Genomic DNA, 20,677 nt, shown 5'->3' with positions numbered 1-20,677 from the left:
GCCTGTGGGGCTGTGTCACAGCAACCAGCCTGAGCTCTGGCTGCGGCTTCCTGCTTGGTCCTCTTCTCTGAGGCTGGCCATAGCTATCCTTATGGTTGTTAACAGTTAGAGCAGTGCTTGCAAGCTGCCTGAAGGGAGCAAAGCAAGCTGGTGAGGGTGGGAGTGCGAATCCAAGGCAGTTGCGTGTTACATTTTGTTAGCAGCTTTTAAGAAGCAATGTTCTGACATCTAAAGCATCTTACTGGGAGGGACGGGACTCCCCAAAGAGAGATGCTGGTGAGTTAGGGAGCCCCAGCCCTGTGGGCTCAGCCCATGGGCTTAGGAAAAGCCCAAGCGGCTGCTGCCAGGAGGGTGGGAAGCTGCAGCCCACGGCATCTGTTGTGTCTGAGAGCTCTGTAAAGTCTCTCGCATCCTTCCTCAAGTTTAGTTTTCCAGTGGAGGCTGTCGCAGTAATGAGAATGTCTCCCATCTGCTCCTCACATGGCTTGGCACATTCAGCTAGAATACATATATTTTTATTATGGGGTTAGCCAGTGGTAACCATGACAATTAGACTTATCACGCAGCATTTTTTCCCCCTCCTCGAGTCGGTTTGAAATGCTGACAATTAAATAGATACAGTACGCTTTAGAGATCCATCAGTCTCTTTGTTGTCTTGACAACCGGAGTATATTTAGAAATGTAACAAGTACACGGAGTCCAATTGCACTTTTGCTAAAACATAGTTTTGTAGCTTGAGAATTTAATCTGTTATTTGTAGATCCAGGTGCTTACTTGAGCAGTGCCTGACTTTCTCTTTGGTCTGTCTGAGAAGCTGCTGCGTAGCAGTGGGGAGAGTTGGAAATAAGGCCTTGTTAAACAGGGAGCTGCTGCGATGGGTCCTCATCAGACAGGGAAGGATGTGCCCACTGCTGCTGTGGGAGCAGCTCTGCTGGGCACCCTCTCCCTGTGTGCTGTGCTGCATTGGTTGCTCTCAGGGTTCAGGAGCCAGCAGTACAGAAGAACTGTGTTGTTGACTGTGTATGGTGTTGGTAGACTTATCTGGTTTGCTTATAGCACCTGAGCCTTGGTTGTGGCTGGGAGCTGCTCTGTGCCACTGAAGCAGTAGCAGAGACCAAGATCACTTCTCCATATCCATTGCTCTGTCTTTGATTTGCTGGTTTGTTTGATTTTAATAAAGTATCACTACTACTGTATATATTTTGTCCTTCCCATAGTTGTTGTTTAACCCAACAGTTTTTCATCACATTGTTGGGTAAGACTCTTAGAATTGTAGAACAAAAAGATCTCGTGTCTAAGGTTCAGATGTAGTGATGGTCAGTAGCACCCACCCTTGAACAGAGCTGTAAGACGTGCTGGCAGCACCCATCTGCTGATAGAAGTGTGCTCAGCTTGAGTCCATTGCTGGGAAGCTGTACTGTTCAGGAAGGCTTAAAGGAGTGGAGCCCAACTTAAGCCCAGCTGCTGCTGCCCGTGAAACTGCCCTTTCCTGTGGTGCACCAGGTGTGACATAACATGGTAAGGCTCAAAAAGAGTAGAGGGTTGGGTTTCCCTGCTATGATTTTCCTCTTCCCATCCCGGTATTTCTTTTTAACTTAGTATCTATCAAATAACTTGAATGATTTTTTCAGTGGGTTCGCACAGCTCATGTTCATTTTCTCTCTATATTTTCTTTCTTCATTTTACCAGTTTCCCAATGAAAAACAGAAAACAAACTTATATCTTCACTCCAGCTTTGTTTGTAAACTGTTGGCATGCTTTTTTCAAGTGTTTAATAGCTGCTGGGCCTTAATGCTTGGAATACAACCACTAAACCCAAAGATGCTAATGAGTCTTCAAGCATGCTTTAAATAAGTTATCCAAATCAATCTGACAAAGATAATGGTCTTCTATTAGACAATATTTAGTTGGAGGTTGGATGAACGCTAATGTTTATTGGCCTGTAGGTCTGTAACCAAAGAAAATCTGAATGACTCCATCGATTTCAGTGGAGTTCTCTCAGCTGAGGTTTCAGCAGCACTGCAAATGCAAGTTGCAATCTCTCTGAAGTTAAGTGGGGTTTTGATTTAATTTCTAAAAGCCAGAATGTCAGCAAAGAAGCAAACAGCTGGGCCCTGAGTATACCCACATCTGTAACTTTGGGTTAGCCCTTTCCCTTGCTGCCAAGTTGAGATTCCCTTGATTGGACTAGTTAAGCATCTCCCAAAGGTAGGCAGAAGGTGGAAGTGCAGGTTCTATGTGTTTGCTTTGCAGAAAATCCCAGTAGTTACGTTTTCCTCCTCTCTGAATTTGCGTGGCTGGGCAGTTGGCTTGGAGCTTGTGCTTTCGAGCTCCGGAAACACAGAACTGGTCATGCTGAATTACCAGGCTGAATTATCTCAATGTGTTCATGGCCGTGCAGCGTATGGGAGGCATGGGCCACCGTTCATCAGCTCACTCTGTGTGGGGTTCACGATTCACCATGCATTCATTTCTGGTCACATAAGGGGCATTAGTTTAAAGCAGGCTTGAGGCGTAGGTTAGGGTTAGCTATTTGAAGTCTTCAGCCTGAAAGCAACATCAAACAGGGAGCAGAAAATGTATCATGCACAGAGAAGTCTGTGGGATTTGTTTCCCCCTTTATGAAATAATAATAGTAAATTCCAAACTGTTCACATATGCTGCCTCTGTGGTCAGGACACCTGTCTGTCTTTTTGCTGTTACTTGATATGGGGTTACAGCGCTTGAAAAAATGTTAACATGAATTATTTGTCATGGCAAATATGAAAGGAATAGGCAGTGTCAGAGGAAGCAGGTCCTCAGTGGATTTCCATGTGCTTTGGGAACATCTGAAGCAGCCGCTGCTGTTCTCCATCCCTCGCTCCCCTTCCTCCAGCTGCCCAGGAGGGTGAAACTACTTCCAGGAAGACCTGGCTCTGCAGCAACGACAGGGCTTTGGGTTTGGGAGCATGGGGCAGGCAGGAGCTGCTCTGGTCCCCCACGGCAATGAGGAGAGGGGCAGAGCTGCACTGAGCCATTGCTGACTGTTGCCATTATTTCCATCTGGGATGGAGATGAAAGGAAATGGCAAATGCAAGAGTAGGCTCAGCTGTCAAAATGCTGGAAGTATGAAAGGCTGCTGGTTAAGCACAGCAAGCAGTTTTCCCTTTTGCATTGGAGGCACCTAAAGGAAACCAGGGAAGCAGGCAGAGGCAGGATTTGGGCTGTCCCACCCTATCATTTGTTTTTACTGCAACTGATGTGTGTTTAGTGCATCCCATCTCCCCTTTAGCTCATCTTGGTGCCCACACATCACAGGCAGCACCGTGGGTGAGTCACATTGACCATAGCAGGAAGAGGCATGTCTGGCCAGGCTTTGAAAAAGATGGTGTTACCTGGAGCCCTTACGTCAATGCCTTTCACCAGCTCTACCTTGATTTAAAACAAGTAGCTTCTCTTTCAAATGAACCTCTGTTACTCTGTTGCTTGCTCAGATTTGATCTGTCTTGCCAATGCGTGAAAAGCCCTTATATGGATCAAAGCAGGGACAGGCTGACATGGAGTTATATCAGAGGAAAAACAGTTGTGATCCACTCTGCCAGGGAGGGTGGCAGGCTCACAGGCCCTTCTGGGGCTGTTTTCTTTGTGAGGGGTCACTGCCAGCTCGACTTGCTCTCTGCTTTTACTATGAGCAAAAAGGTTCATTCTGACCTTTCTGTTTCCATCTGCAGAGGTCCCTTAGAAGAAGCTGTCTGTACGTCTGTCTCAGTGTCTGACGGGACTGCTGTGCTTCCAGGTGAGGAGTGGGTCACATCTTGGGGCCTTTGCAAGCAACTGAGTTTGGGCAGAGCGTGAAGACCCTGGCACTGCATTTGCCAAGTATAATCTGGTCATTCGGCAAATGACAGGCAATTCTCCAGAGCCTGTGGTGATAGAAGCCAAGAGACTTGAGGTGGTTGTGCTATTTCTAGGTCCAGGTCTGGACCTGTGATGTGATGATTAAATCACAGTGAGAGTGAAGCTTTAGGTGAGATCGGGGGTGCTGCTTGTTTTCCCTGCTGTGTCATTAAATGGTAGTGCCCTTTCATTCTGCCCTTTCAATAAGGCAGTCCGCATCCTTCCTTCCTTCTTTTCACCCTCTTCTTGCTTTTTTGTTTTTTTTCCTTGTTACTTTTTTTTCCCTCTCTTATAAATTATAGCCAGCTAGAGATGAGATCTCAGCATCCTGTTTACTGTGAACAGTTGGGGGCATTAATAAATGTTGAAGGAAGAAGACAGACAAAGGATTAATAAGCAGAGGACAGGAGATTAATAGCAAGAGAACAGAATTTGGTTCAAGGCCTGGTCTTCCCAGTTGCTGGGTTATTGAAGATTAATGGCAGCACTACTGCTATTCTTACTCTCTCTGCGGCAGCTTTCCCATCTAAGTTTAATAGACTGTCCCAATGTCTTGCTGTAAATATGAAACCCATGGAGAAGCCCACCCTTGTAGACTGTTGACTAAATGAGGTGGTATTAGGTTTGCTCTCTACCGAAAGCTTAAGGAACAGCATCAATATATTTGTGAATTTCGAAGTCAGATGTTCAGGTGCTCACAAGTCCTCTCAGAACAAAAATGTATCATAAAATGCATCTTACCAAGCAGGCTGTCTCCGACAAATTGTGTTGTTTCTTTTTATTTTTACCATGTACCCTATTGAAGAGATTGATTTCTCTTCTCTTGACTGTTTTTTTCAGCTTTGTTCCAGTGGAAAATTGGGCTCTTGTCCTATTGCATCCAGCCTCTCATTAGACTTTGTTAGACATTAGATCACTGTAGGAAACCCTAATTTTGGAAAGAACGTTTCTGGTTAAATCTTCTCGAGTGATGGAGAGCATCAGACTGCATCACTGAATGCCTTCATGCTTGTAGAATTGTGTCACGTGAAAAAGGTCAGCCTCGTACTCCACCCCATAGAAGGCTCATGCTGCAGAGTCAAGCGCTGCAGTAGTCCTTGGGCATCTGCCCTCAGATATCTTCACAGTCTTCAGAGATGTTCCCAAGCTCTTCTCTCCTTGCCTGGGGTTGTATCAATATGTAGGTATATAACCATTTGGGTAAGGAAGCAGTGATGTTCAGGTAGTTATGGAGGAAAACTAAAAACAGAACTTCATGCAGCAACAACTGAATTTCTTTACCAAGGAAGAAAGTCTGTGCAGTGTTCCACTGTCCCTGTAATGAAGCTCTTCCCATCTTTCTCTGCTATTACATTTGGTGCCCTTGGCGTTTCAGAAGTTAATTGATTTGTCCGTATTACGATTCTCCCTTTAATTTTATTTGTGTAAAGAAGAACATGCACTAATCTTTCTCCAGAGAAATGTTGCAGTCTTTGAACGTTGGCCCCGGGTCTGCTGCGTTCCCTAATGAATCTAAGCAGAGGGGCCTGGTTCCCACACGCTCCAGCCCTGACATACACATACTTGTACACCCACACGCCTGCTCCGGGCTGAACCCGGCCGCCTGCCCGCTCGCTGCCTTGGGATTTACATTGGCAGCACGGGAACACATGGCAGGGGGGGGCACAGCAATAGATTTGGCATCAAATTAGGATGAGAAAGGCTGTAACCTCCTTATGGCAGTGTACCCCAGGCTGGGTTAACGTGCTGCTCCAGGAGCCTGGATTCCTGTGGGCTGTTAACTAATGTGCTGGGCTCCCTCCACAAGGACCCAAGCTAGCAGACAAACACCCAACACTGAATTACTGTCTGGAATGCCACCGGCTGCCAGATCTTTGATAGCTTGTTTTTAATGAAGATTCCTCCTGTAATTCCTAGAATATCTTGCAATGCAAAAAAAAAAAAAAAAATAAAAAAAATGAGCTGTGTGTTTTGCTGTGGGCTGAATTTTTCCTGCTCTTCACAGTTCCCTCCATGAAACAGAGAGGAAAGGGAGGGGGGAAGCAGCTGACTGCGTTTTTGTTGTTGTTTTTCTATTTGACTTCTGCAAAACATGCGGCGATCAATCGCTCGCAACTAACAAAATGTTTTTGTTTCTCTTTGCAAAAGCATATGGGAACTGCAGGAAAAGCATATGGGTGTTTTTAGGAAAACATGTTGGTGAATGGACAAATTATAGCAGTGCCAATATGCTTTGGATGTCTGGCTAGACCACTACTACTACCACACTTACTGGCATGCGTACCCATCCACAAGATTTCCAGCGTATGAGTGGTATGTGGCTGCTCCTGGGGGAAAGGCAGGCTGTGCTGGAGCAGCCCCATGTTAAAGCAGCATCGTGATCCATCTTCAGCATGCGTGACTGCTCCACCATGGCCCAGTCTGGCCTCACTGCTCTGTTTATGACAGCATATCCATTCTTTCACAGTAGACTGAGCCCAGAGCTCCACTTGCAGCCAGCTGTAAGTAATGGTAACGGTAACCATTTTTCTTTCTAAAGCCCTTGACTGCAGTCGTAATAACACCTGAGCATCTTGCAAATGGGCTGGGCAGCTTCAGGTTTTCTCCTGCTCCTCTGGCAGGCCATTCTGCACTAGCTGGGGCTTTGCTTTTAATTTCTCCATCACCTGCCTTACTTTTGAGGAAATGCAAAACATTTGCATTGCTTATGCACCCAGTGTGCTGTTGTCTGTCATGCTGAGCAGTCAGGGAAGGGACCCATGAGATGATGGGTCATAGTTGGGTCAGTATTGCCTATATTCTCACCTGGCTTGAGAGATGTGGACAAAGGAAGGGGCAAAACCGCCAGAGACTGTTGGGGATGAGTGTGAAGCACATTTGGGCAGTCATTTGAACGTGGCTATGTTTGTTTTGCTTGTCATCCTCTGCTCTCAGATAGTCTGAGTGGCAATTCAGTTCCTTTTAGCGTTCTTTTCCTTTTGCCAGCTTCGGGATGATTTGCTACTGAGTAATTTTACATTATTTAATGTAGCCACTTTTCTTATAGCTCTTTTGTTCCATGAGGCAATTCCCTATTTTATTATGCAAACAGTACATTAAGATCCTTGCGGGCCAAATTCCCAGCAGTGCTGGAGATGGTGGCAGGGACATGGGTTATCTCAGAAGTAACGATCCTCTCTTCTAGAAGCGTTCTTAGAGTTCTTCTTTAACTGCATTTGATATTACACACAGGGTGTTTTTTGTTGTTGTTGGTTTTTTTTGTTGATTTTTTTCCCCCCAAACTCAGTACTTCCTAAATGTTACAGAGCTCAAAAAAAAAATACACCGTATGCCTTGTCACAATATTTAATACAGAGTGCTATTTACAGTAATGAATCAAAATGTCAGTTTTTAAAATATGAACTGTCAGAGTGTTCCTACTTTGCAGAAAACTTTGATATGACAGTTTGTTAATCATATGACTATTACATCAAATGTGTCTCGGAGTACTTTTGCTCAACAAAGTCTTTTTTATTCCTCGCCATCCCTTTTCACTGGTAATTCTGGTAGGGCTGTTTGATTGAATGCACTTTGATTAGAGGTCTGAGAAACCCAGAGCTGAATGCTTTTGTGTATTGATGGTAGGATGCATCAGCGTGTGTTCTGATGCTGATCGTGGTCACCTAGTCCTGCAGGTGGTACAGGCAGATTTGGATCACCCTCACTGCATTTCCCAGTGGCTGCCCCAAGCCTGATGTATTGGAGAGGCTGGGGATGCTCTAATGTTGATATATGGCTGTTAGGTGCACATGGGATGTGGTAGTGGAGATTACTCAAACTACTGGGTTTCTTGATGATAATGAGGGGGAGTTTATGTAGATAACCGTGCTTTAGAAACCATCCTTGGGAGGGGATGCTGGTAGAGGTCTGGATGGGCTGGAGGCCATCCAGACACATATGATTCTGCCCCTATGTCTTTGTGTCACATTGCCTGGGGCACCAAGTGGATTCCTAGGGCTCTTTCATTCTGTAACTCCCACAGGTGCAGCATTTCTGACATGGAGTTGGCTCAACATAGCTATGGCAATAGGAGGAATCTAAAAAAAGGCAAAAGTAATGTATCAGCAGTGCAGAAAAGGCTCAAAATCAAACAGGAGTGGTGGATGTGGTGGCAGTGCCCATGAAATGGGGATGCTGTAACCCACCCCTCAGCTGGGGAATGGGACCACCAGCTGGCATCAGACTGTATCTCTGTTACCTTCATTGGGTGAGTTCTGCTTCTTGCTGCCCTCCCTCATCCCGCTGAAGGAAATCGATTATTATGCAGTTTTCATTTTAGGCAAATGACATTCGTGGCGCGACACTTTTTCTTTTATTATCACTCCAGCAATGGATGGAAGAGGAACTCTAACAGATGTATGATTAGCAGGGCATGAAATTAAAAATGTTTGTGTACAACGGAAAGGTTGTTTACTACCAAATTCCTCATTTGAAAATTAAGCGATACTAAGATTGGCCGTGAGATTCTGTAGCAGGGACACAGCCCTGTTTGCTCCGCGTCTTCCAGCGGCATCAGCAGAAAAGTATCAGTGTTTTAAAAGTTACCTTTGTTTTAAACGAGAAAAATAATGCAGCCGAAAGGTCAGTCCCCAGCTTTGGAGGCAGATTATCTCAGAGCTTGTTCTCCTGCTCTGCCACCAATGGTGTCAATTCAGGAAAACATTTTGACTGATGCTTTAGCCAAATTGACTAGGGCAAATAGAACGTTTTCTATCAAAACTCCTTTGTAAGGAAAATAGGGTTTTGATTGAATCATTCTGAGTGTGGGTGTGTACATGTATGAAGCGCGTTTGTTGTCAAAGTGATGAAAATTCTACGTTTGGAGTCCTTGCTGCAGCACGCCAGGGTTGGTGCAGAGCTGTGGTCCATCCCAGCCCTGTCCCACAGTCTTTTGCCAAACTGCAGTAGCCCTGGGCTCCCCTATATGTCTGTGTGCTGGTGCACAGCATCACACTGGTCTCTTGTTTTTGTAGCCTATGTGGGCGTTTTGGAAACTGGAAATAGTGTCAACCCCAGGATGGCTGTTTTGCATGGTTGCTTTCAGATCTTGGTAATAAAAACAACATCTATAACAAAAATAACCATGAACGTTCAGACTTTTGTTTGTTTGTTTGTTTGTTTTTATAAACATGCTGTCTTTTTCCCACCAAAAATGTTGTTTTTCATGCTAATGAAATATTTAGTTTCAGAAAAGGATCTTCTTTCACGCGAGTCCTGTCTGTGATTTGTGATTCTCAGTTCTAGCTGCTCATTCACAACCTTCTTTGAAAAATTAGTCACGAATTTTGAAAGAGCTGGGTTTAAGAACTGTATTGGAGCCACATGGTGCCATGCTGTGGAGTTAAACCTGCTCCTACCTAGGGCTGACCATTTCCTGGAGATGCTGACTATCACACCTACCTCCTTCTATACTTTCTGGCCTTTGTGGCCAAGTTCAAGGCTGATGCAGGTGGAAGCTTTCAGGTCTGCTTGTGTGCGAAGCTTCACCTGGCTGAGTGTTTGCAGGACAGCAGCGAGATGAGTTCTGCACTCTGAGCCTGCATGGAAATGAGCAGAAAATAGGAAGAGGGCTGAAAAATTGTTCCCTTGCTCTGGGAACAATTGAGACAGAAAATTGCTTCCAGGATTTCTTTGCTTTTCCACAGAGGGTAATCAGCCCGTGTAATTCTCTGCCATAGGAAATACTGCCTGAATCTGCTACGCAATGACAGAGAGCAAAGTTAGATAGCAGCTTGAGGACCAAAGGCACTGCAGAGCAGGGACTGTCCCTTACCCCTTTATCTTTGGTGTGGTGGCTGCTATGTATGTAGTAGGATTTCACAGTGATGCAACTAATATGGCAGATAATTGCACATGGGTTTAGGTTCCTAGTACACAGTTGGGCTGTGTTCTCCAGTTTGGTTTTGTTTGAGTGGAGCAAAGCAAATGCATGGTTTTGCTTCTCAGAGAAAAGTTATTGGAGGCTCATAATGAAGGTTAGGAAACCAGCCTCTGAGAATTGGATGCATGAATCTGCTTTCTGCTCATGAAAATCCCTCTTTCACTATGTTTTTGCTTTGTTGCTTTTTTCTTAAGATGCTCAAAAGTGCAATGCTGCTGTGTGATCTGTACACAGAGTATTTGGATAGCATGGTTGTTAACAGGAATGAAAATTAAACCTCGTGAGTGGCTTAGTAGCTGAAGTGCCTGTCGTCCTGCAAGGGTTCAGCTGCCCTTCTTTATACCGGTCTTCTTCTGTTGGAAATATCTTACTGTCTATTACTTTCTGGCCTTTAAAGGAGCCCAATTGAATGCCCACTGCCCTCAAAATTCATACTTTTTGCTCTTGTAAATGCTTAGCTCTAGGTCCCACAGGGAGGGATGCTAATGGCTGCGCCCTGGGTGCTTTTCAAGCTCAGAATTCTACTTTTGCTTCCCTTCTGAAACCTGCAGTCTCATTCTCCAGGAAAAAACCCACACATTTTAAGCTCTTTTTTCTTTTTTTTTTCTTTTTTTTTTTTCCTTTTTCTCTGTTCCCCCCTTAGGCATGTTTGTACATGTCCCAAGTAGCTTCCCTTAGAAATTGAGGTCATCTTTGAAACAGGTGGGCAATGCATGAAGGGCAAAGCTGTGGCAAAGGGATGGGACTGCAGTCTTTGGAAAGGAATTAAATCCACGCACAGGTGTGGGCCTGCCATTTGTGTGTGCCCTGCATACATATTCTGTGGTAAAGCAGAGATCATTTACCCACAAGCAAAGCTACTTGCTGGGATGAAGTCATCAGGGTTCAGTTATTAAAGCAATATTGAGGCACATCCACATACAGGAGAGCACTAAGGAATGGTGGATTTCACCTTTCTCCTCTCAGATCGTACTTTGGCCTCTCATAGGCCACGGTCCTGCTCGCAGATGGAAGCAGTCCTCAGCTCTTGATAATACAGGCAGAAATTGAATCTGATGCCTCGGGCCTTTCTGCACAGGGGAAGTGTTGCGAAACAAAGCCAGGGTGTGAATTTGAAGTGCAATAGCTATTCCGAGCGTACTTCTCATGTGGGCAGTCTTATTCTGCTCCGAGAGGGCCTTTGTGCAGTTCTGCTTCATCCAGTGCCAAAGGCACTCTCAGTGCAGCAAGAAGAATGCCCACACAGGGAGCGAATGGCTTTTCCAGGCTATTTCACCATGCTGCGGAGTCCCAGGAGATGTGCATGGTTTTATGTCCCCATGAATGTTTCAGGAGCTTCCCCTTTCACCAGGCTTTTGCTGGGGAGCTGTGCTTTGGGATGGACCATTGGAGGAGCTGTGTCTTCTGGACCCTTCTAGGCAAGCTCTTTTTCCTGAAGGTATGGGACTGAACTCAGATCCCTGAGGTCTTGGGCTCCCCTGGCTGATGCTAGAGCTGCAGTTCAGTATTGATCACTGCTTTTGCCTCTTGCCATGTATCCTTACTGCCTGTGTGAGATCACATCTGTGTTTACATATTGTACCTTTACATATACAAAATCATCAAGAAAACCATTGCATAGAGTATGAACATTATCTGAATACTGCTGAACATGGGGAAAAAAAAAGGCCCATCTGTTCTACAAAGAGGCAGTGTAAAGAGCAGGCTCTGTGACTAAATAAATTCACATCTGTTGAGCAGAACCATCAAATGGCGAGCAGAGGGGCCTAATGTGAATCACATGTTGAAACCACAAGTATGAGTGAGATGAGCTGCAAAAGAGAGAGCCTGGAAGTGTTGATCCATGTGAGCAACTGTTGGTTTCTCTCCTTATTCTCCTTCCCTTTCCTAGTTTCCTGAGTAAGTGATATAGCATCAAAAAACCCCCACACAAACAGCCAGCCTTGTGCACGTGCGTACGCACATCTTTGTGCGTGCACTTAAATTCCTTACACAATTAAATATACTGCGTTGAGCCATTAAATCACAACTTCAATTGGAAGTCAGGAGAGTGATGAATTTTAGAGGGGGCTGCAGAGAAGAGAGGGCACAGCTGGCTGTGCTTTAGCAGAGAGAGCAGGTGAAGCTGGTCCCTGGTGGTTGCTTCACCAGAATGGCTCTGAGGTCACTGGCTCTAAAAAGGCACTTGCTTAGTAGTGATTCTTCAGGGGGATGTCTGCAGCATTGTCATCACAGGGGACCTGATGACAGCAATGTAGAAACTTCAAAGCGTAGGTTATGCCTGCATAAGCTCAAGCTAATTTCAAAATACAATCTTTGTACCGGTCTTACTACACTGCATCGTTCCATGGATCAATTTACTTTGCTGCTTAGGTTTTCCCCTCAGCATTTTAAGTCGTGCAGAAACAAAGAGCAGCTCAAGTTTCCTTATTGGTTGTGTTTACAGTTTATTTTCTTTTTCTGTGCCAGGAACATATCAATACAATTGCAAAACATAGTGTTTTAATGACCTGAGGCAGCAGTTTCTAACTCAAAAACAAGAAAGCTTTGGGGATGTGCGCACAGCCCAGGTACCTCAGCTGCGTTATTTGGTCTCTGTAGCCCCTTACAGAGTCCATCTAGAGGGGCTTGGATCTTATCTCCCACAAGATGCTGAGAAAAGGAATGTGCAGTAATTTTAATATCAAAGATGGTTTCTTGTTGCTATCCTCTCTTTTGTCTTAAATATTTTGCAGTATACAAGGCTAGACTTGTAGGAGCAAAGAGTAGTGATAGATAAACCACAAGACACGCTTTGCACGCCATGAACCATGCTCATGCAGCTCACCATCTTTGTGAGCTCTGCAGGAGTACTCTAGAGGTAATGAGGCACTCTGAGGAGCTGGTGGGGTTGAAGATCCTTGTGGAATGGTTGAGGTGTTGGGTTCTTCCTTTCTTCAAAAAATACCCCATGGTCACAATCCACTTCCTTATTTCCATGCCGACTGAGAAGGCACTGTGAACTTAGAGAAGCTTTCTGAGGACTCAAGTTTGAGCCATTTGATCCTAGGGAACTAAGATGTCCAGTTCAGTTTCAATACTCTCATCACAACAAGGCTTCATGCTGACTTCTGGGAAGGGGAACAAAAGACTGGTGTGGTTGACTAAAACCAGAAGGCACCAATGGCACGGTGGTGGAGCTACTGGAGTTACCTTTTTGAGATGATGCAATCATTCAGCAACGCTGCAAGGCCAGAGTGGCTGCCTGGCTAAGTCAGTTAGCTCCATTGCTGGCACTGTGGATTGCACATGGGAGTTATCTCCCAGAGCTTTTTACATGGCAGTTCTTGAGTGAACAAACTCTGAGCTGATGTGGAAGAGCAAGTTTACTTGGTTGGTGCTCGGTAGTTTGAAGAGTTGGAAAGAAGAATCGAAAGTCAAATCCCAACCACTTGTCTTTAGTCACCACTTTCTATTCAGAGCAGAACTAATGCCCTCCAGTTACTACAAGAGTGCTTTATCTTGGTGTGCTCCAAAGTGTCAGCTCTCTTGCCTCTGTTCTTAATATTCTTCTTGACTCATTGTTCCATGGTTACAGATCATCCCTCTTTGAACAGCCATCTTCTCAAATAGCTGTAGGTTGTGCTTACCGCAAATAGCACAAGGTAGTTCACATCACTTCACTTCTCTTCCTATCCATGTGTCCATGGATAGTCAGAAGCTTCACAGGTTTGTGCATCATCTCAAAAAATACCTTTTATTCTCCTATGTGCTGTCTTTCTTTGAAAGGACAGTACACTTTGGAGTGTACTGTGGATGCCAGGTCGAATTCAGGTCTAGTGTGCGCCATCATTACAAATAAGCAGATTGCATGACAGGAGAACCCTGTCAGAGCCAGACACCACTGTCCAAACGACAAAATAAAGTGCCAGAGATGTACATGGTGGATAAGGAGATTCAGCTGGAGAGCTGGAAAAATGTGTTCACTTGGAAAATAGTACAATGTGTGAACAAGTCACTAGAGTTGATTCTTCATTTTGGAGATTTTCAAGGGCAAAGCTACGATGTGAATTATCTACTGGTAAGTCGAGCTTTATCTAAAAGCAGGACTCAACAGCCAGCAGAGATGCTCTTTCTTTCCTGAGAGTACTGGGAGCTGTCAGTTTCTTAAAGAACATACTTCTATTCTTTAGTTTTGTTTTGTGTTGCAAAAGGGAGATGGGAATACATTAGGGTGCAGGTGTCTTGAGAATATCAAATCACCTGTTGTTTTGAAACTTAGAAAAACATGGTCTTGTTCTGACCTTTTGCAGAAAGGAGTTTGAGTATTCCTTTTTCTACAGTTTTCAGGCACTCAACTGTCTTGCTTCCATTAGCGATCTCTCTGCAGCACCAGTTCCCAGCCATCTGGTAGCAATCACTCTTCCTTAGATTAGTATATAGGATTTTCCATAGGAAAAAGACTATTTCCCTTGATTATTTGCAAGGTGCCACAGGCTGAGCTGCCCAGAAATGAGGCACAGGTTGATGCAGTGCTCAGGGGTGAGGAGAAAGCATCCGAGGATTTGTTGTAATGGAGGCTGTGACTTCAGGACAGCTTGGAAACTGGGCAGGAAAGGCTAAGTGGATCAGGCAGGAGGGAAAGAAATCAGGGATTAAGGATTTTGGTCCTGGGCACAGTTCCTGCCCATGAACTGATTTTTAGGCTTAACAGTTTCAAAGTCTGGCTTCTACTACTGGCTCCTTGAGGTTGACCCACAAGAGGGTTTGTTGTGGCACTGACTCTACACTTGCATCCCTGTTGAATATGACCCCTGCTGTGCCCATATTCTGGGCTGCATCTTCTCTCCCATTCACAGAAATCCTCTCCACAGCTTGGGCTGTAGACTGCAAACTGCGGACATGTGCTCTTCCAGGGATGGTAGCAGCTGACTCTTCTTGCAACCACATCTATTTTAGAAAAGAAATGCAGTGCAGGGAGCCTGCCATAAATCACAGCTTACCTGCATCCACACAGCCTTGCTGGGTTGAGCCTCACGCTCTGCTCTGTTGCCATGTTCATTTTGTATCAGTTTCCTCCCTCTCCTGGGCTCAGATCCCTGCTGTTTCTCCCCAGGCAGAGACATAAACACACAGCTCTCTGTAAAGCTAATACAATTATCTGTGTGTAAATATACTGCCACGGTCCCATTTGGTCCCACTGGGGTCCTGTTGATATCTCACTGCTGAGCTGAATGTCAGTTCTGCTCTGTTCCTTCTTGTTTACAGGCAGCATCAGCATCCAAACAGCCTGGATTTGCACTGAAAGCTTTAACCTTGCCATCTTTATGTTGTCCTGGTTTCTTTTCTCATACGTGGGATCTTCTTGATAGGCCTGATTCCATTGTGTGCCCACTGGCTGGGTGCACAGCGTGTTGCTTGGCAGTGCACTGCTGACCTTGTTGGCTTTTTTTTTGGCAGAAAGATCTTGAGAATAAATGGTGTGCAGGAAAACAGTATTTCTATAAGGGAGCTCACGGTCTGAGATTCCCAAAAATAACCTCTCTGCATCATTCTGCCAGTTCTTTTGCTGTTCCTATTAATGCATTTCCTCTCTTGCACGTGAAATTCTCAAGCATCCATCTAAAACTTTTCTTTGCGATGCAGCAACACCCTCACAAACATGTAGGTCATGCTATCAGGAAGAAAAGCTCAAGGACTGGAAGAAGTTTTTCTATCTCGGAGCTACCTCCTGGCTCAGCTCCAAAGGTTCAACCACAAACTTTGCTGTATTTGAGTAAACATTTTGGACTGGCCACCAGCTCTGCCTCCTCCATTGCAATTGCCCTGGGGTTCGTTGTGACCACAGGTAGCTGAGGCCATGGATTAACATTTTGTCTAATATAATTGTGTTTGGAGTTGCTGAGGACTCTCATTCCACAGGAGTCAGGAATCAGCTGCTCTCTCGTGAAATTGTAATGTGGCCATTAGAGTTGTATTAGATCGGATAGATCTATGTATCTCCAGGGAGTCAGTACTATCTCTTTGTTTCAATGCACATGGGCCAGTCAAGTTCAATTTATTAGGTTTTTAGAGCCTAGTTTGTCATCCAACACCAGGAAGTGACATGGCTGTAAAAGGAAGATCTTGTTAATCAGCTTTTATGTGCGTGTTTTGCAGCAGCAGTCAAATTCAAATAGCCTGCATCTAATCCCAAAACTACTAATGCAATTATATTGGGAAAGAAAAGACATTTTATGTTTAGTTTGCCCTTCTACCTTTCCCACAGTTGCAGCTGATGCAAGAGAAACAAACCATAAGAAACTTAAAGAAAGGGGAAGTTTTCAGTTGATGCCAACCTTGCCCCAGCAGCAGGATTTTGGGGTAAGATGGAAACCAGTGTGGGTTGGTATCTGCTGACTTCAACCTGCAGCAGGCAGCACAGTAGGAATGATCCTTCCAGCAGGTCTCTTGCTATCCCCACCGTGGACTTAATGTCTTCCTGTTATGTCTGCTTAATACTGTAAAAGTTGTAATGGCTTAGTATGCAAAGCAAAAATCGAATCCCCAACTACTGTGGATCTGCTGGCAGAAAATGAAGCGTGGGTGCGGCTGTGCTAGAAAAAGTTGTTTTCCAAGTATTTGTTACTTAGAAGAAAGGGCTCACACCATATTCAAGAACTGTACTGCTGCAAACCCTTTTGAGTTCAGATAAAGCCGGTGCTGCATGTCTTGGGTCTTAAGAGTGTTGATAATTGACTTTGGAAGGGATCTCTGGAGGTCATCTGGACCAAGCCTTTGCTCAAAGCAGGGAGGACTTTGAATTTCAATCTGGTATTCTGAAAGATCCCATGAAAATTGATTGAAGCTGTTAAAGCCGGAGTGAGATGATACTAGATTATATGATTCGAGGAATAATTCAGTACAGACAGTGCTGTAACTGGGTTTCTTTCACCTTTAATTCCTCTGATTACATTAGTGATGTCCCACAGCAGGAAGCTGGTGAATGCTTTCAGCCCTATTTAACTGAAGAAGAGACTTCAATTTATTTTGATTTCACTTTATTTTGAGCTGAAGATACGAAACACAGCCTGATCCAAGCAATTGGAAGAAACTCCAGTGCTGGGGGGAGAGAAAGGTTTAAATTTACTTCAGCTGACACCTGCTGTAAATGGCAGCGCAAAACATCAACAGACATCCAGAAGTGGTGCAAAATGTATGCAAGGAAAGACGTTTAATCTTAGGGAGAGTATCTGCCATGTGGGGTTGGAGTCTGTGTGCGTTAAGTCTTTCCATATGGTCAAGAAGGCAATCACTGGGCTCAGCCAACTTCTGCTAATTGCTCCGGGTCAGTTCAACCCCATACAACAATCCCAGTGCTGGAAGTTTTCTTGTGGTTTTGCCATTCTTCTGGTTGCTGATGTGATGTTTGAGGACCCGAGTCAGTTTGCTGCTGGGAGGTTCTGAGGGAGGAGTGGAGCTGCTTGGGGCAGGTCTTAAATTTTGCGAGATGTTGTGTAGATCAGCAAGAATTAGGGGAGTTTAAAAGGGATCATGGTTTCCCCAAATCACATAATTTTGCCTGTGATGTAAAATTGATGAAGATAAATAGTTCCATATGGGAAAGACGTCCCAAGAGGCCTTAGGCTGAGTTTGTAAGTAGCTACGGAGCTTCCTTTGTTTGGTTAAAGACCTCTAATGAGACCAGAATTTTGACATTATATCCCCTTTTGGAGGCCACAAGAAGCCGGAAAGCTTCATGGCTAGAGATCACTGGCTCTGAGTGGAGAAATAAATTCGCTTAACATTCAAAGTGGAACGAGGCCAAGGGAAACAAGCAGCTTTGGGAATTTATAAAGAGCAAATCTCTTTGGTCAGCCTCAATTACTGCTTTAGGCTAATTAGTGAAGTGGAGGTGATAAGGACGAAGCAAAGAACTGTAATTTAGCACAGCATTTGGGCCCTGCTTTTGGGAATTTCAGGAAGAAGTAGGAAAAAAGACCCGCGTAGGTCAGAAATGTCCACTTTTTTTGATTGCATCTCTCATCAAAAGGGGCAAAATTTGGCACTGTTTTGCCTCAGGAAGGGCATCCCCTTGGTTCAGTACGAGAACTCAGCTGGAAGATGAAGACTCTTCAAGTCCTGTTGATGGAAGAGAAAGGAGAGCGTGGAGATTACAATCTGCCTTTCTACACATGGCTCCTGTTGAGATGAGGTCTACCTGTCCAGGGAAGATGTCTTGGTTCTGTCCCTGAATAGTATCAGAGAGAAGCTGCTGAAGGGCTGCAGAGAACTGACCTCCCCATGGCTTCTCAGCCCTGTGGCCTTCAGGCTGACGCATGAGTGGTACAAGGAATCTGAACCAAGCTGGTGGATTAGGAAAAAGTAGACAGAGCAGACTGTCTGGAAGAACAGACTGTTGTTGCTCATTTTATGTTAAGCACTGTTGCTACCCACTATGAAGCATTAGCTTAATTAACTCGGGGACAAATTCTTCTGTCTTGGCAAAGTCCATCAACATCCAAGGAGTATTTTGTCCGTGTTATAAATATGAAAATGAAATGAAGATTTATTTGGGTACAATCTAATCATGGAAAAGCCTGTCTCACAGACGAATGAACTAACAACTTCCCGATAGACAAATGGGTACTCTACTCTTTCATTGTTTCTGATCTGAGGCTAAATTGACTTGGAAGCCTCCTCGTATTACCTTTGCTTCTCAAAGGTGAGTGACATCCTGTAATTAAAAGCAAATTAATCCAAGCACTTATGCACACCTTTAAAACAAACAAACAAACAAAAAACAGACAGTAAACCTTGTCAGGCTTTTATTACTTTCTGGTGTTATCCTCTATTGGGATTCCTAGACTGATGATTGTAGATGGTGCAGTCTCATCATGGGATTCCAGTTCCTCTGCTGCCTTGTGTTCCTTTATGGTTGGAATTTTTCTGGACTTATGGCATTAAGGTTGTTCTTATGGTAGAATCAGAGCACATGGGTTTCCCTTATTTATGCAGTGCGATTCCACTCTTTGATCTTAATGTTATTTATCATGGTTAGTTTGGTCTTATACTCTACCTCCAAAAGTAGGCAGTGACTAATGCTTCCAAGGAAGGAAGGGTAACAGAACCTCAGGAAGCCACAGCTGAAGTTGGTGTGGTTTTTGCCTTTGATGTTATTCGTCCTATTACTCTTTCCATGCTAAGTTTCCATTCTTGAGAAAATGGTCGAATGGTAGCATCCATCACCTCACTAAAGGTTGCTGAAAGATTGAAGAGAGTTCAGAGTAAATACATATGAGTGAATCAAGAGAAGTCTGTTCTAACCAGTGACTTTAACTAACTGTTACTTAATTTAAATGTTATGATTTGATTTCGCCAAAGACCTGGATGTGTTCTGTGAGGATCTGCATGCAGAAGGGAGGTAGGAGTGTAGCAAAATTCAATTCTTGGAGGTGGAGCTGGATAAATTTAAGCCAGACAGAAAGGAGAATCCATAATGTTGGTGCTTGATTGCTTGCCCATATAGTTTATTGAGTGCAGCGGTAGATTCTCCATTACACGCTTTCTTTCAGAAGGATTCAGTCCCCTGCATTGCATTGCATTGCTTGGGGCCTTTTACCCGAGGCACAAAGTCACATGCCCTTAAAAGAAGAAAACTGTTGGGGAGAGATCAGAACAAACCCAGAAGTTCAGCTTCAGCTGTTAAAAGGAGATCTATTCATTTTCGTTTTTTATGATCTTGCATAGTTAGGCTAAATTTAATTGAGGCTGGGGAGCTGGGGCTGGAACAGACGAGGAAAAGGGAACTTGTTGAAAACATTGTCAAGGCACATATAGCAAAAACGAGTGACAGCAAATGCATGACAGAAAATGAGAGGAGGAGAAAGAGGAAGAGAAAAGACTAACGGGAAACAATTAGAAACACCACCGCCACTGAAACAAATGTGTTAGAGGGCAGCCAAGATGAAACTGCGTGCCAGCCTACAGTTAGCAACTGAGTTACAGCAGTGTGGTCTTATATTCCCAAACTGCCCGTAAGAGAACTGCTCTTTAAGCTCGTTCATGGGATGCCACAGTGTCATCAACTGTCCCAGCACTGCGTGGCCTGGCTGCTGGAGCAGTTAGCCCTGGTTTACACATTGCTCAGCCCATCCTTGCCTTGTGGCAGAGCATAAGGGGACTAAGGCGTGTTGCCTGGGAGGTGGCTAAGGACAGACTAGGGAGCTGCCAGAAAGGGCAATGATAATCTTGTTAGTGCTGTTTCTTTTTGCTTTGAATCAGTATGGGGATAACGCCTGTGCTTGGAAGGAGCTTTGTACAGTGGGATGATCTTTCACGTGAAATAGCAAACCTGGGGCTGAAAACTTGTCAGAATAAAACTCCACGATGCTTGTGTCCTGTTTAATGCTTAACGGCTGAGCGCCCACACTGACCTCTGCTCTTAAGCTCAGATAGTTGCCTGAGATTTATTGTCATACATTACATTTTGAATGATGGGGGAGGAAGAAATGCCCAGGTAGGTGAATTTTAGTTTTCGTGGTATTTTCTGTGTCCAGTGGGGTTGGTGTTGGTAACAGGAAGTACCAGGCAATGGGAGTGTGGTCCGTCCTGCCTGTCATGGCTGCTTTTCTCTACAGCCCTACAGGGCAGACCTGCCTTTCACTTCTTGCTTTCAGAATGATGCTCTGCTCTGTTAGTGTGGAGGTAGAGGACCACAAACTGCCCGTCTCCTAGTGCTGGGACAGACATGAGGACTGGCTTTTCTTGCAGTCTTTAAGTACAGTTGCATCCCCCATTAAGAAGGTTGTTACCTGGAGGAAACTTACTGGGATAGAAGAGGCACACATCCATAAACATCAGTTTTATCAAGCATTGCTGATAGCTGGAGGTACCACTCTGTCATGTGGAGACCTTACTCGT

General features: G+C 44.6%; 1 protein-coding gene across 14 annotated transcripts in view; it reads left to right on the top strand.

The window, feature by feature from the left end:
- LPP (LIM domain containing preferred translocation partner in lipoma) overlaps positions 1–20,677 on the top strand; it is a 306,103-nt gene that overhangs the window by 79,421 nt on the left and 206,005 nt on the right. For 12 of the 14 annotated variants that reach the window (XM_032446708.1, XM_015871615.2, XM_015871622.2 and 9 more), the window contains one exon: positions 3,711–3,775. The exons of the other annotated variants lie outside the window; for them this stretch is intronic. The gene's annotated coding sequence lies outside the window, so the exon portion shown is untranslated. The remainder of the gene's footprint in view (positions 1–3,710; positions 3,776–20,677) is intronic. 14 annotated transcript variants of the gene reach the window in all.

Source organism: Coturnix japonica, chromosome 9, assembly GCF_001577835.2.
Source record: "Coturnix japonica isolate 7356 chromosome 9, Coturnix japonica 2.1, whole genome shotgun sequence".
Lineage (NCBI taxonomy): Eukaryota > Metazoa > Chordata > Aves > Galliformes > Phasianidae > Coturnix > Coturnix japonica.
This window is presented reverse-complemented; position numbering and strand designations above follow the sequence as displayed.